Source organism: Citrus clementina, unplaced genomic scaffold (genome assembly GCF_000493195.1).
Source record: "Citrus clementina cultivar Clemenules unplaced genomic scaffold, Citrus_clementina_v1.0 scaffold_3, whole genome shotgun sequence".
Taxonomy (NCBI): Eukaryota; Viridiplantae; Streptophyta; class Magnoliopsida; order Sapindales; family Rutaceae; genus Citrus; species Citrus x clementina.
The window spans coordinates 9648388-9654438 of record NW_006262339.1 but is presented as its reverse complement, the minus strand read 5'-3'; the positions used below and the strand labels follow the sequence as shown (position 1 = coordinate 9654438).

General features: G+C 36.8%; 1 non-coding gene across 1 annotated transcript; it reads right to left on the bottom strand.

Moving 5' to 3' along the window:
- Positions 1-3147: 3147 nt before the first annotated feature.
- On the bottom strand, positions 3148-3251 carry LOC112100545. The gene has a single exon (XR_002906913.1). It is a non-coding gene; the product is annotated as a small nucleolar RNA R71 (small nucleolar RNA).
- Between the last annotated feature and the right edge of the window lie 2800 nt (positions 3252-6051).

Below are 6051 nucleotides of genomic sequence, written 5' to 3'. Positions count from 1 at the left end.
CAAAAAAAATCACATTTAAGAGTCTTGGTGACAGTGGGTCACAGTTGTATATGAGGTAACATGTCAGTGTCAAATAACGCGTAAAGCACGTGGCTCGCGAGTCAAAAAGGAAACAGTAAAAAGGAAAAAGAAAACAGTAATAAGGAAAAAACAAACAGTAATAAAATTATTAAAGACAATAATGCACACAATAAAACAATAGTGAAATAAAATAACAGTAAAGTAAAAGGATATTTACAAGTAGTTGCGATTGTGGCTCACATCTTCCTCTGGTTTTACGTCCAGAAACGGCTGGAACGCTCTCTATGGGTCGAGGATAGGCTTCCTATCCAGTTTTCTTATAAACTGGCAAACAGGGTCGTTTATAGTCAGATTCCCAAGACTATATCGTGCATGCTCTTTCTGGAATAATGGCCATAACTGGAGAATCGCGCCTTGCACATATTCACTGGGATACGTTTCAAGAGACAAAAGGATATCATCCAATGACTCCTTATTCAAGCCATCCCTAATGAATTGAATCTTATCTTCCCTGTTATCAGAGACCATTCCTAAAGAACATGGGTTTTTATTGCAACTCATTCTGGCACACTTATGACAAACAACATAAATTCTTTGAGCTCGTCGTTTTCTTGCATAATTTCCTTTACCACAACCAGGCATGTATGCAATAAATTTTGGAGGTAACTCACCTGCCGATCGTACTTTAGCCTCGATTAACCAACGGATGTCAGCAGGTATGTTATTCCTCATGAGTAATCGCATGCGTTCGGACTGAGCTTTATAGATCGTAAAGAGGGCATTCTGAGGAAGTGAAGGGAATCACTTGTGAAGCTTCGCTAGAGTCTCGTTTCTGTCCATACCTTCGCTTCAGAATATCAGTTATTATGGGAAACTAAAGTAACTGACTTGATTGTCACGGAGTATTGTTGAGTGTTAGAAAATGCATATTTATAAAGGAGAAAACCGTTATTTTACATTTCAAGTCTTACTAACAACCCTTACTTTTATGTATTTAACCTTCTTGTGATTTAATTACATGTGTTTTATTTTAATTAAGTATTTTATGTATTTTAGGGGCATTATAGTCATTTCACAATAAACGAGAGATCAAATGGCAAAATGAACATCACTTTTAAACTCAGGACGGTCGAAAACCTTAGGAGGAGCATAAAACGAAAAATGACACTGTTCACATATACGATACTATTCACGTGTACGGTACTGTATACGTTACTATTCACAACACTATTCACATAGACAGACGATGACATGGCATTGGCCGATGATGTGGCATTGACTAATAAGGTGTCACGATCCTGTTGGGCTAAAATTCTTATGTACTGTTGATGGTGACGTGGCAGCATATCAGTGGACGAAAAATCTCGCGTACAGTACATGCATCACACAGGATTATTTTCAACCAAACCGCGTTACTGTTCATTCGGGTCAAACCATGTTACTGTTCATCCGCGTGGTCAAACCGCGTACTGTTGACTGATGATGTGGCGCAATCCTGAGCGTCCAAATTGTTTTTAATCTGATGGCCATGATTTACTCCATGTATCTATAAAAAGGGGCCTCTCCCCCCTAATTTGATATCTCTGAATCCATTTTTGGGATCCATTTTCTGTAATTCCTTCTTCATCTTGTATTTTCTTCGTATTTTAATAAATTCTCATTTTGCTCCTAGTTCAATTATGAGTGGCTAATTTTCTTTCAAGCTTGGGTTGAAGGTGAAGTCTCAACATGTGTCATGGGCATAATTTGGTAAAATTATTTTCTCTTCCCCTCTAGTTTTTGTGGATGTTTTGACTTCTCGTCGACAAATAATAATAATCTTGTCTAGATACCGCTTTGGTTACACCGGCTCTCTAGTATAAGGTTATTATTATTTGGCACGATAAGCCCTTAGCACCATATTGATTAGAGTGTGGTTCATGAGGTGTGGATTCCCCCCTCATGATTTAATTGGTATTAATAAGGAATATTTAGCCCATGATGCATGTTGATACGGTTCCAGATACCCAAGTACGTCATTTCAATAGATTTCTCTTCAATTTATTCTTGTCATTTCAATTCCAATTTTAGAATTTATTCTCGCCATTTTAATTTAAGTTTTAGCATATTCCAAATCATTTCCACCACAAATCTAATCACCTATTTACAAAATTAATTCTACACACAATTAAAATCCACCTCTTCGTGGGATCGACACTCGTCATCATTGATCTATATTACAATAGATTCGTTGCTTGCGAGTTCAATAAAATTTGCACAACAAGTTTTTGGCACCGTTGCCGGGGAGGTAAGTAATTTTAATTCATAGAATTAATTTTTGTGAATAATTTCTTTTATTTGTTTTCTTGTATTTTTTTATTAAAAAAAAGAAAAAGAAAAAAAAGTGAATCTACATTTAAAGGTTAGTATTTCTTTTCTTTTTCTCTTCTTTAAAATTATGTAATTTAATTTTCAATTTATTTTTCTTTGTAATTTGTTTTATTTTATTAATTTAATTTTTAGTTAATTTATTTCACGTATTTATTTTTGTGTATTTTTATAGAAAGGTTGTAATAGCGCAATAAGGTTAGTATCGTAATTTCTCCCTCTTCTTTATTTTTATTTGTTTTGTTCCCATCTTTATTTTTATTTTATTTGTTTTGCATGCATTGTCGTAGGTCATTATTATCTAATCTTGAACCTATAGACCTTGAATTCGAAAAAACACTTCGCACATACAGGCACATTAAAAATAAATTTGGAATGGATTTACAAGCACCACATAAGAGGCCATTTAAGGATTATTTCAGTCCTTTAGCTAATTTGAGCACATCATGCATAAGATACCCAAATGTAACTGCTAGGAGTTTTGAACTAAAACCTAGTGTGCTAAATTGTCTCCCAACATTCTATGGCCTAGAAAATGAGGATCCATATAATCATCTGAATGATTTTCATGCCATTTGTCAAACTTTTAAATATGAAAATTTTTCAGACGATGATGTTAAACTTAGACTATTCCCATTTTCTTTAAAAGATAGAACTCGTTCATGGTTAAATACTTTACCTGCTAATAGCATTTCATCATGGGAACAAATGGTAACGAAATTTTTGAATAAATATTTCCCAGTGCATAAAACCAATGCTATTCGCAGGGAAATCTCAGAGTTTACCCAGAGAGATGACGAGCAGTTTTTTGAAATATGGGAGCGATTCAATAGGCTACTCTTGAAGTGTCCACATCATGGGTACGAGAAATGGCATCAATGCCAATACTTTTTGGAGGGATTATTGCCGAATGTGCAAGAATGGCTAATGGCAACAAGTGGAGGAGAGCTAATGTCAAAAAGTGCATCAGAAATTTGAGAATTCTTCTAGCGACAAGCGGATAATTCCCAACAACGGAGTCGATCACTCAGGAATACTAGAAGAATTAAGGGAGTAAATGAGGTTCACGTTGGCGAGTCAACTTCGGGAATCAAAGAAGTTAAGGAGATGGTTGAAGGTCTTGCTCGAGAAATAGTATCGTTAACGAGTGCTAAATCAACAGAACCACTTGACCATGACTCATACTCAGATCAAGCCAATGCCATAGGTGTAATGAGAAAGCCATCGAATTACAACTCATACTCCAACACATATAACCCTGGATGGAGAGACCACCCAAATTTTTCATGGTCTTAAGGACTCCAACAGATTGGACCAGCAACTCCAGTTCCACCAATTCTACAAAATCCTCTAGCCTCTCAGCCCCCATTTAGACCATACAATCAAAACCAAAACTACTCACAACCCAGACCATGCGAGGATGCATTCCAAAATTTCAGGAATGTTACTCACTCCACGATTTAGCAACAGAACCGCACCATTGATGGACTACGAAATGAGTTGAGAGCAGGCTTCAACTCACAAGCTCAATCAGTTTCAAGCCTCGAGAAGATGGTGGGACAACTTGCTTCTTCAGTTCAGACCTTGGCAATGACTGTTGAGAAAGGCAAGTTTCCAAGTCAACCAGTGCCTAATCCTAAAGGAGTGCATGAAGCAAGTACCAGTTCACCACAACAGCATGGAGAGGTCAAAGCAGTCATGACCTTGCGAAAAGGAAAAGAAGTCAACAACAAAGTAGAAATGCCGATGACAAAAAATCAAATTGTACTTGTAAATGTTGACGACTCATCACCGGAGGAAAAAGAAAAAACCAACCCACAAGAATATGTTCCGAAAGCTCCATTTCCTTAGAAGTTAGCGAAAGGAAAGAAGGGAAAATCCACAGGTGAGATTCTCGAAATCTTCAAACAGGTAAGTGTTAACATCCTTTTACTTGATGCTATAAAGCAAGTTCCATCTTATGTCAAGTTTCTTAAAGACCTTTGTACTAAAAAGAGAAACATTCATGTTCAAAAGAAGACATTTTTAACAGAAAACGTTAGTTCTATACTCCAACATAAAATTCCTCTAAAATGCAAAGACCTAGGCTCCCCCACTATCTCTTGTAGTATAGGGAACCACACAATTGAGAATGCTTTGTTGGATTTAGGAGCTAGTGTAAATCTTTTGCCTTACTCTGTATTCGTGAAACTTGAACTGGGAGAACTACACCCAACTCCAGTGATGTTACAGCTTGCAGATCGGTCCACGAAAATACATCGTGGTATTGTGGAGGACGTGCTTATCCAGGTAGACAAGTTTTATTTTCCTGTTGATTTCATTGTAATTGACACTCAACCAATACAGGATTCAAGGAAGCACATCCCCATTATTTTAGGCCGACCTTTCTTGGCAACTGCGGATGCTCACATTCAATGCAGGACTGAAAATATGCAGTTGTCCTTCGGCAACATGACTATGGAGCTGAACATCTTCAACATTGCCAAACAACCTCACAATGCAGATGATGGAATTGTTGATGTGGATTTAATTGAAACAATATTTGATAACACTTTTCTTTCAAACCTTAGTGATGATCCTTTACAAACATGTTTAACTCATTTTGGTTTGGATTTTGATATTAACAGATCGGTCGATGAGGTCAACGCCCTACTTGACTCAGCACCATCCATGGACACTAATAAATGGAAGTCAAAAGTTGAACAACTAGCACCATCAGAGAAGAAACTCATCCCATCATCAGAATCACCACCGAAACTTGAGCTCAAACCATTACCCAACACTCTGGAATATGCATTTTTGAGAGAAGAAAGTACTCTGCTGGTAATCATATCATCATCCCTAAATGACGAACAAAAAAGGTAAGTTGTTGGATGTTTTGAAATAGCACAAAGGAGCATTAGGATGGACCATAGCATACATAAAAGGTATAAACCCAGTAGACTGCATGCATTATATTCACCTTGATGAAAATGCTAAATCTACTAGGGAAATGCAACGTCGGTTAAATCCTAACATGAAAGAAGTTGTTAGAACTGAAGTCCTTAAGCTATTAGATGCAGGTATCATTTACCCAATTTTTGATAGTTCATGGGTCAGTCCTGTGCAAGTTGTCCCCATAAAGTCAGGAGTCACAGTAGTTACGAATGCTGATAATGAATTGATACCCACTAGAGTGACTACATGATGGGGTGTATGCATTGATTATAGAAAGTTGAATTCTGTCACACGTAAAGACCATTTTCCTTTACCATTTATTAATCAAATGCTTGATAGATTAGCAGGCCATGAATTTTATTGCTTTCTAGATGGCTACTCAGGATATAATCAGATTCCCATAGCACCAAAAGATCAGGAAAAAAACTACTTTCACTTGCCCTTTTGGCACATTTGCATATAGGAGAATGCCATTTGGATTATGTAATGCACCTGCTACATTTCAACGATGCATGTTGAGCATTTTTTCTGATATGGTTGAACGATTCCTTGAAGTCTTTATGGATGACTTTTCTGTCTTTGGTGATTCGTTTGATCAATGTTTACATCATCTAACACTAGTTCTGCAGAGATGTATCGAGAAGAACTTGGTCTTAAATTGAGAGAAATGCCATTTTATGGTAAAACAAGGTATTGTTCTCGGTCACATCATTTCGAGCAAATGTA